The following is a 10,658-nucleotide window of genomic DNA, read 5'->3' as shown; positions in this document are numbered from 1 at the left end:
GACTAGGGCTGCATGCCATGTGTTGCCATGTCGCAAGTTTCAATACCGTCGCGCCCCCAGAACTCTTCCCTTCACCAATTGTGATCACATGATCACAATCGCATGCTTCACACAAGTCAACAAACTTTGTTAGTCCCCTCCGCAATGCAATTGCGATCAGGAAAAAGTCAGGCGGATGCGATAAGTTATACAATGGATCCAGAAGGGATTTCGGGTCCAGGTCTATTGTTCCATTATACAATGGATCCAGAAGCGATTTCGGGTCTGGGTCTATCGTTCCATTCCCGTGTGCCCCTGCCATATTACGATATATAATACATTGTAATTGAAAGTATTTCGAGTCCATGTCTGCAGTAAAGCACCATGCAATAAAAGTCCTGCCCCTCTTTCGCTGTGATATGGCGAAAGCCCCTGGCCAGATGCGATATATTATATGGTGAATTTAAAAGGTTGTCGGGTCCACCCATGGTTAACCTCGCACAAGTTCACACCCCCAATCACAATCAACCTTCAATCCGATGGCTCTAAGGCTTTTTCGCCAGCCCCCCCCGTTATGTTTCTCTTTATCGCCCAGGGGGTTCGAAAAGTTGTTTTCTCGCTGCTACGTGTCCTCCCCTCGTCATTTCACACCCCCTCCTCTAATACCATATACCGCTCCGACCCCCCTCCAAAAATGATTTTCCCCACTCCCACCATAACCCACAATCCCGGTTACATCACCCTCCACTTTCGCTTCACCATCACTCCCCTACTGCCACGTAGCTCCTTCTGCCTATCACTTCCCACCAACGATCTCGTCCCCACCTTCACGTCAGCTCCCGACCTCCATCCACAATGCGCCAAGTCATTCATGCACATCCACTATCCTGAAAGTATATCTGTTTCTCCCAATTCCCAGCTACCATGTGGTTGTTCCTATGCATCGATTTGCAATTCGAAAGAATCGGCTGCCCTTTGTTGTAGTTATATTATTATTAAAGATCATTGCCCGTTAATATTAATTCCCTAATTTCCCAATATTATATAAACAACAACAATTAAATTAACATAAAAGGGAAAATGGTTAAAATTGAAATAACAAAAAAAAAAAAAACAACAACAGCAAATGGACAAAGGACAGCAAGATAAACACCATTGCACATTCAACAACTACAGTCATCAAATAGAACGCAGTGGAATAGTGGGACAATGAGACACATCTGCCAGCAAGACAAACAACATTGCTCATTTAAAGGCCTAGTCACTACCAGAACGCCCAGAAACAACATCAACACTCAGCTGACTGATATTTTTTTAAACAGTTTAGTCTATTTTTATACTTTTGTAATAAATTCTTGAATTTTGTTTCAAGATATTTGTATAGATATTCGTAAAAAATCTTGATATTTTAAATCAAGATATTTTGTAATAAATTTGTATAAATACTTCATCATTTGAAGTAATAGAGGTTGGTTTTTGTACAAAAGAAAGCTATTGTATGTTTTCAACCCTTAGTGGACTTATCAATAATAAAAAGGACATTCTTCACAAGATTCACATGTTGGACTATTTGGTGAATTGCTTCTCTCATTTTCTATGTGTTATTCTTTTGTTTCCATGCTTATGTTTTCTGAAATCTGGATTATTTTACAGAAAGTTGATGAAGAGAATTTGTTGAAAGATGCACTCTGATTCTAGTTATAGATAATTTCAATGTTTTCTTCTGATATCATGTTAAATAATTCTTAACTGCTCTTTAACTTCAATTGAGGGGATTTTTGAGGTCTAAAATGGGCCTCCTAAGAAAAATGTACAACCAAAATAAACTTTATAAGAACCAATAAGGTTTAAGATGATGATGTCAACCATGGGGGATGATTCACCATTTTGGGAGTAAAAAAGTAAAAATTATTAAAAATTAATAAAATAATAAAACTACTTTTTCAACTCGTATTTTCAACTTATCTCCCTAAGGTTTTACTCAAATTTCAAGTGGGAGCACTCGTTGGATGCAAAATTTAATTCCTCATCCAAGGAGTACTCATGTTGCATACTTTCAATTGACCTTTCTACACAAAAAATGAGAAATACATGAAAAAACATGATTGCAATAATGTTTTTCATGTATTTCTCATTTTTTGTGTAGTAGGGTCCATCTAAAGTATAAAATGTGGGTACTCCTTGGATGAGGAATCAAACTATGAATCCGACGAGTGTTTCCGCTTGTAATTTGAGTAAACCCATAGGGAGATAAGTTGAAAAGATGAGTTGAAAAAATAGTTTTTTCTTTTTCCCTCTAAAATTTGATGATGTAATCTAATCTTATTTTATTATTTCCATTATCATTTTATAATTTCCTTAGGAGGCCCATTTTAGACCTCAAAATTCCCCTAATGACTTATATCTTTTCTTCTGTTACATTTCATTTAAATCTAAAGGATCCAGTTAGTTCAGCTACTTTGCCCTGTGAAACTCCTTTGAAAATGTGAGACAGATCCATATTAAGTTTGTAGACTCCATTGCCTAATGGCTCTTCCCTTGCTATTCCAACCAAAACCAATTCATAAATCAAACTTCAAACCTTCATAACTATCCTAATATCTAATACAACAAAGTTAAATCAAATAGAGAGAGCCCTCTCTGAAGCTGGTAGGGCTAGATCCCAACTTTTAAAGTGGTTTGTGGTTATCTTTGTGATTTTCTTCTACAATCTTGGAAAATTACAGAGTGCTAACAGATGGCATGGTAGAAGAGTAAAGTTCTATCATGACAAATGATGTTTGGGAGGTGGTGCCTAGACCAGAAAATAGATCATTTGTGGGTTCCATATGGATCTACAAGATCAAATACGTTGCAGATGGAAGTGTAGAGAAGTATAAGGCTAGATTCGTAGCAAAGGGATATGCATAAAAGGAAGGAATAGACTATGAGGAGACCTTCACCCCAGTTTCCAGATATACCTCTATCAGATCCACCATATCCCTAGCAGCGTATATGGGATGGGAAATTCACCAGATGGACGACAAGACAACATTCTTGAATGAGGTGATAGAAGAAGAGGTGTACATAGAGCATCCTGAAGGCTTCGAAACTCATGAGAAGCGCACTAATGTATGTAGATTGAAGAAAGCCTTGTATGGGTTCAAGAAAGCGCCTTGGGAATGGTAAGGTCGAATTGACAGTTACTTGCAGCAGTTGGGATTCATTAAGAGTGATGCAGATCCCAATCTCTATTATCTGATGGTGGAGAATGAGCCTCTCATTTTGGTTTTATATGTAGAAGATCTGTTTTTGACAAGATCATCGAGGATCATAAAGGACTGCAGAAGGAACCTTTCAGCAAAATTCGACATGAAGGATATGGGGTTGATGCACTATTTTCTAGGGTTGGAAGTATGGTAGAAGAATGGGGAGATCTTCCTTGGGCAAGGGAGATATGCTACATAAATTCTAAAGAGATTCAAAATGCAATATTGTAGACCCATGGCAACACCCATGATTACCAACTAGAAAAAGATAGATGCATCAGAGGACAAGGAAGTTGACCCTACCTTGTACAGACAGCTAATTGCGTCACTCATGTATCTCATCAACACCAAGCCAGACATTTGTTTCACTGTCAATACCCTTAGCCAGTTCATGGTGGAACCGAAAAGGGTACATTAGACAACATTTAGGCACATTGTCATATATGTGCATGGAATAGTCGAACTCAGGTTGAAATATACTCGAGGAGATGATGTCAGGTTGAGTGGATTCACTAATGCAGATTGGGTAGGTAGTTTAGTGGACAGGAAAAGTACCTCCAGGTACTGCTTCAACATTGGATCAATGATGATCTCTTGGTGCAACATGAAGCAGAAGTCAGTAGCACTGAGCTCAGCAGAAGAAGCATATATGGTGGCCAACATGGGTACGTGCGAAGCCATATGGCTTAGGAAATTGCAGGTGAGTTTGTTCAGGAAGAAAATGGGAGCGACCAATGTTCACTGTGACAACCAAAGTTGCATAAACCTCTCTGCGAATCCAGTATTTCATGATAGGTTGAAGCACATTGAGATCAAATGTCATTTCATCAAAGATTGTGTTCAACGTGGGGCAGTCCAGCTACAGTATATCCTCACAAGTGATCAGGTAGTAGACATACTCACAAAAGCTCTAGGGAGAGCTAAGTTCATCCAGTTCAGAGAACAGATGGGTATGGTGGAGAATCTGTTTCAATAGATTCTTAGTAGCAATAGTTGAGAGGGAGTTGCAATGCAAATGGAGTAGTTGACAACAATTCAGCAAGGTCAGTAGCAACGTAGATGCAACACATATCAGAGTTGCGCAGTAGTTGGTGGGTAGCAGCAATCAAACATCAGCAGGGTGACAGGAGATGATGCAGAGACAGGGTGTTGCTATAAGGGGAAATAACACTATAACACTTTCCTCGCTAAGAGGGAGTGTTAGTTTTTGTAGCATCGGATGTGTTCTAGCCACAAAACTTTTTGGAGAGGCTAGAATGAATGAGTTCTCCAAAACCCAAAAATCATTTCTGGAAATTCCACCTAGAAGTGTCTCCATTAGATTATTATTTTTTTAATTATTTCCCAAGTCTAAACTCAGGGAATATGGTTAATTAATCAATATTAATTGAGATGTGGTGAGAATCATCTAGAAACTCACACAGATCAATAGGGAATCAATCTGGGCCATCGATTATGTTTTAATCTTAGATGTTGCAGAAGATTATAAAAAGTGATGGGTAGATGGAGAACACACCAGGGTAGATACTCAATTGCTCAAGCAGATCGATTTTCTCAATGGCTGAAGTTCGAAAAGAGAAAATCAAGTTAGAGAATGAGTTGCAGGTGGGAGAGAGAGGGCATCAACAATAGTCTAGGAGTGCATGACAAATCTGGAAGGGGCAACACAGAGGAGGGACATAGTTCACCAATGCAAAGGAGTAATGGAGGGCCTACGCAGTCATTGCACAGAGGCTGATGCAGTGAGGACAACGAAAGGGAAAAGGTCCTCTTCGAGTTCAAAAAAACACTGTGGAGTGTGAGAAATTCATCAGTAAATTTCTCTCAATTATTCTTCCTCTATTTGTTGAAAATGGCAACAAGAAATGCTAAAAATAGAAATGCTATAAATAGCATTTCAGGTACTAGTTTTGGATATAGCAACAAAGAATGATAAAATAGAAATGCTAAAAATAACATTGTTATAAATAGCATTTCAGGATAGATTCCAATTTTAGTTAGTCCCTGAACTAAAATTGAGAATTAAAATTCGAATTTGATCTTAGCATCTGTTTGAAAAATAATTAATTAATTCATCTTGACTTAATTAGTTGGAGAAAATCAAACATGAAGTGTATGTGAAGACATGCAACAGTTTTCCCTTTGATTGAGGAAGTCATCCCTTAATTAAGGAGATTAGGATGAGTTGTACTTTGAGTTGTAATTAGTTAGCTCAGTTAACTGAGTTAAGTCTAGTTAGATTAGTTCCAACAGTTTGTGGAACTGATTGTGAGTTCAGTTAATTAATGCATGTATGCATGTAACTACTGCACTTGAGATAATTGAATATTCTCTCATAAATAACTCGTGCATGTTAGTTTAGTCAGAGACCCAGTTGAGATCAAAGGAAGGGACAATGTACTATCAATTGGAGGATTTTTCCTATATAGGAAATTCATCCATGCAGAAGGAATTATCTCCTTCAGCATTGTGCAGTTACTTATGAGTTTAGTGAGTAGTGTGTGAGGTAATTACACACAAGTGGTAGCATTGGACCCCAGGAGAAATTGCGCAAGGAAATGAGAGGCTTGGAGGGCAGAGGAGAAGGTTTCTGAGAAGCCTTTGACTGTCTATGAGCAGTATAGGGATTGTACTGAGAGCTGGATAGCTTGTGAGTTAAAGCTTTGTGTAATCCAGACATATTTCCACTTGTATGATCATACAGAGATTGGGGTTTTTAGTTGAGGCTTTCCCCAGAGTATTCTTCTGTGTTTCATGTGTATGATTTCTTCTTCTTTGTTATATGTGTTCTGATTGATCTAGCTCAAATTGATTAAGCTTCCGCAAAGTTTGATTGTAGAAGTAGATCTAGTATATTGCATTATCAGGTGATCTACAGTGGGAATTTCTACATGGTATCAGAGAAAAGGTGATCAAAGCGAAGAACAATATACAAAGAAGGGAGAAGTTCGAAGTTTGAAGTTCCTGATTATAGAATTTGAATTCTTATCACATCTCAAATTTCACCAATGGCGTTCAACGATTTGAGACTCGAGTATGCCCTTGATGGCAGCTCGAATTATATAGCCTGGAAGGATCGCATGGAAGCTATATTAGAGGACAACAGTCTCAAGGAATTCATTGATCAAGAAGTCCCCAAGCCAGCAGCAGTTAATGCTACAGAATTGGCAGAATGGAAGAAATGTGTGGCTAGAGCGAGGAGAATCCTCCGGGAGTGAGTTCGAGACCACATTGTCTCGAGCCTCCATGGGAAGGAGACATCGTTTTCAATGTGGAAAACATTGAAAGATCTATATCAGAACAACAACGATTAGAGGAAGCTGGCGCTGAAAGACAAGCTTCGGAAAATCAAGTGTGAAAAGGATGAGACGATCTCTACATATCTGAACAAGCTCACCACCTGCAGGGATGAGCTTGAAAGTGTAGGGATCACGACAGCCGATGATGACATTGTGAGTCTTGCTCTCCTGGGTCTTCCTAAAAGCTGGCATAGCTACCAAGACTCGGTAAATGGAAGAGAGAAACTGCCAGATTGGGAACGACTTTGGTTGGATCTGATGCAAGAGGAGATAAGAAGAAGCACCAGAGATGGTTCTTCATCCAAGGAGGATGAAGAAAATTGTGCCTTAGGGAGTAAGGCAAAGAAAGGGAAGGAGAAGGATTCTCATCCCAAATCGAGTTCTTCCTATGGTAGGAAGAAGTTTGAAAAATCGAAAGTGCGATGATTTCATTGTCATGAGGTGGGCCATTTTGCTACAAATTGTCCACTAAAGAAATCCAATAAGGGATCCAAGGAGATCCAAGGAAGGATCAGATGGTGAGGCACTAGCCTCATAGTTCGAGATGGATTTCACCCTCTTCGCATGCATGGTTTCATCCACGGTGGGATGTGGTTGGTTTCTTGACAGTGGAGCTTCATTCCACATGACCGATGATAAGAGTTTGTTCAGTACCTTGGAGGAGAAAGATCTCCAGATACTCATAGTGATGGGTAATGATGGAAAGTATAGTGTTTTAGGTGTGGGCATGGTTTCTTTTCAGAGGGAGCATGGAGCTCGCATTACCTTAACTGATGTGAAGTATGTGCCAGGATTGAAGAAGAACTTGGTATCGATCGCGATGCTGGAAGACAAAGGCTATGATGTAGTCTTCAGTAAGGGAAAGGTTTTCCTTAGACACATCACCACAAGATAGGTGAAACAGATCAGTTCACGAGTCAAGAACATATATGCTCTTGAGGTTCAAGATGTATGCAAAGCCTTGAGGAGCAAGGCAACTGTTGGAGACTTGGTGGTAGAGAGGGAGAGTGCATTACCTCTCAACATGCAGCGCCAGAAGAAGTCTCAGACAATTATGGAGGAGCCACAATTGGTGAAGTAGCTTCAGGAGGTTGTGGAGCAGCCACAACTGGAGAAGCAGAGAGAAGACTGAGTGGAGGCATCCACTCATGCAGAGACCTCCAGTAGGGGGAAATTTCGAGCCAAGTGGGTAGAGAGACCACATGCATCCATACCTCCAGGTAGGAGGTGGGGCGATGTGGAATGATAGTCCCAAGGAGGCTGGAATAGGCAAGATCATTGAGGTACCCAACCTCTTTGATTAGACCTTGCTATAGGAGCCCTGACAAGGAGTAGCAAGACTGGTTGAGTGGGTAGAGACAGATGCAGATGCAGCAGCAGAGGGACCTTCAGCATCAGAGTGTGTTTCTAGGCCAACAGGGAGGTCAGTTGGGAGATCAGTTACTTACTTCTCAGTAACAAAGTTGCAATGCAGCAGTGGGCAACATGATGCAACATGATGAAACGAGGTGTAGTGCGGATGCAGTGTTGGGAGATAGGACCAACAGGAGCACGGATGCAGCAACAGGAGTCAAAGATCAAAGTGACAGAGGCTAGAGCAGTCAGCTACTAAAGAGCACAAAGGTGCAGAGTTTTCAGTCGACAGAGGCAATAGCAGTCAGAAACTTTAATGACAAAGACATCATTCTAATTCAGGTTGGATATTTTTTTGTTTCTAGAGTTGTTGAAGCAACAACACTAGGGAGAAGTGTTGCATGCAGAACATTCCAAAGGTTCAAGATCAAGTTCGAGTTGAATTCCTTTCTTGTTGAGAGGGAGTGTTGAAAATGGCAACAAGAAATGCTAAAAATAGAAATACTATAAATAGCATTTCAGGTACCCATGTTGGATATAGAAACAGGGAATGATAAAATAGAAATGTTAAAAATAGCATTTCTATTAATAGCATTTTGGGATAGATTCCAATTTTAGTTATTCCCTGAACTAAAATTAAGAATTAAAATTCGAATGTGATCTTAGCAGCTATTTGAAAAATAATTAATTAATTCATCTTGAGTTAATTAGTTGGAGAAAATCAAATATGAAGTGTATGGGAAGACATGCAACAATTTTACCTTTGATTGAGGAAGTTATCCCTTAATTAAGGAGATCAGGATGAGTTGTACTTTGAGTTGTAATTAGTTAGCTCAGTTAACTGAGTTAAGTCTAGTTAGATCAGTTCCAACAGTTTGTGGACCTAATTGTGAGTTCAGTTAGTTAATGCATGCATGCATGTAACTACTGCACTTGAGATAACTGAATATTCTCTCATAAATAACTCATGCATGTCAGTTCAGTCAGAGACCCAGTTGAGATCAGAGGAAGGGACAATGTACTATCACTTTGAGGATATTCCCTATCTAGGAAATTCATCCATGCAGAAGGAATTATCTCCTTCAGGATTGCACAGTTACTTCTGAGTTTAGTGAGTAGTGTGTGAGGTAATTACACACAGGTGGCAGCATTGGACCCCAGGAGAAACTGTGCAAGGAAATAGGAGGCTTGGAGGGCAGAGGAGAAGGTTTGTGAGAAACCTTTCACTATCTATGAGCAGTAGAGGGATTGTACTAAGAGTTGGATAGCTTGTGAGATAAAGCTTTGTGTAATCCGGACATATTTCCACTTGTATGATAATACAAAGATCAGGGTTTTTAGCTGAGGCTTTCCCCAGAGTATTCTTCTGTGTTTCATGTGTATGATCTCTTCTTCTCTGTTATATGTGTTCTGATTGATCTAACTCAAATTGATTAAGCTTCCACAAAGTTTGATTGTAGAAGTAGATATAGTATTTTGCTTTAGTATATTGCATTATTAGGTGATCTACAGTGGGAATTTCTACACTATTTTGGCTATCAGTATCTTGTACATAAATTATTGCTGAATATTAATAAAAGAAACCCTCATCTGTTACACTGGTTTTCCCACATTGGGTTTTTCCGGGGACGATTGTCCAAAAGTAGTTGTCATTATGGTTATATGTATGCTTGCATTTATTTTCTGAAGAATTTTATTTGTGTAGGATGTAGTATATATGTTTTGATATTTGCCGTAGAAAACTGCAAATAATTTGTTTAATCAATTTAACAAATAGAAGAAATAATATTAGTTGCTACAATAAAATTCAAGACAACAAATTTCACTGTAAACACCTAGAAATTCATCCAAAAACTGAGCCTAGTTGAGCCCTTTTATTATTAATTAGTGGGGGTACAAAAAAAGTATGGAGTAAGTGCACCTGGGCTTGCCAAAGGCAAGCTAAACAAGTCCCAGGTGAAGAAGACAATGGCCCGGATGATGGGAAGACAATTCCCCTCTAAGCTCTGTGTTGGCCTTAGAAAACTGCACTGCTGGCTGATGTAGATCTGCTATTTGGCCCTCCTCTAGTGCTCAGAAAATTCCAGGAAATTAACCCCCGTCTCCTCTCAAATAACCCACCAAAACCTAGAAAGGGTTTGGCCTAGTTCTGACCCCCAAAATTACCCCCAATCTCCACGTATTCCTCCAACTGTTGGGAAATTCAGCTCACCTACAAATACCTCTATTCAGTTCCTCCTAAATGAGGGTAAATGTTGGCAAAAATCCTCTCTGGATGTCCAACCGAATCTCTAGCTCAGTTCGACCCAATTGTCTCTCTTCCTCAGCTCCCACCTGTGGCCTAGAAACTCCCTCTGCGTAGGCCCATGCAATCCCTGAAATGGTGTCACTACTATAGAAAAATCCCCAGAGCAATGTGCCTACCTAGCACTACAAATCTCTAGTAGAAAGTGGTCCAAGGCTCTCCTGGAAGACTTAGCAAGTTTGTTGCTCCACAATTCACTCTCCCAGGTAGTGTGTATTCCTTTCCTGCACCTAGACTGCTGAGTAAATCCCACGAAATGCACTAATGGTGTAGATCTTCCTCCTTGGGCTGACACTCGAAGTCCACCAAAGGTAGGGTGAGAATCTCATGTGTTGAACAACACTTGCAGACCTGGCTCAACAGCTCAAGTGTGCTAGTTAGGTTCGATTAGCAAAGGTTCAAAAGCCCCCAAAATGATGCATCTCTCACTACTTATCCTTGAGCTCCCCCTTCTCCATGTGGGCCCCATGCATC

The sequence above is a fragment of the Pinus tabuliformis genome, chromosome 1_2 (genome assembly GCF_031772625.1).
Source record: "Pinus tabuliformis cultivar Carrire ecotype Pingquan chromosome 1_2, CPIR1, whole genome shotgun sequence".
Taxonomy (NCBI): domain Eukaryota; kingdom Viridiplantae; phylum Streptophyta; class Pinopsida; order Pinales; family Pinaceae; genus Pinus; species Pinus tabuliformis.
Note: the sequence above shows the minus strand (reverse complement) of the source record.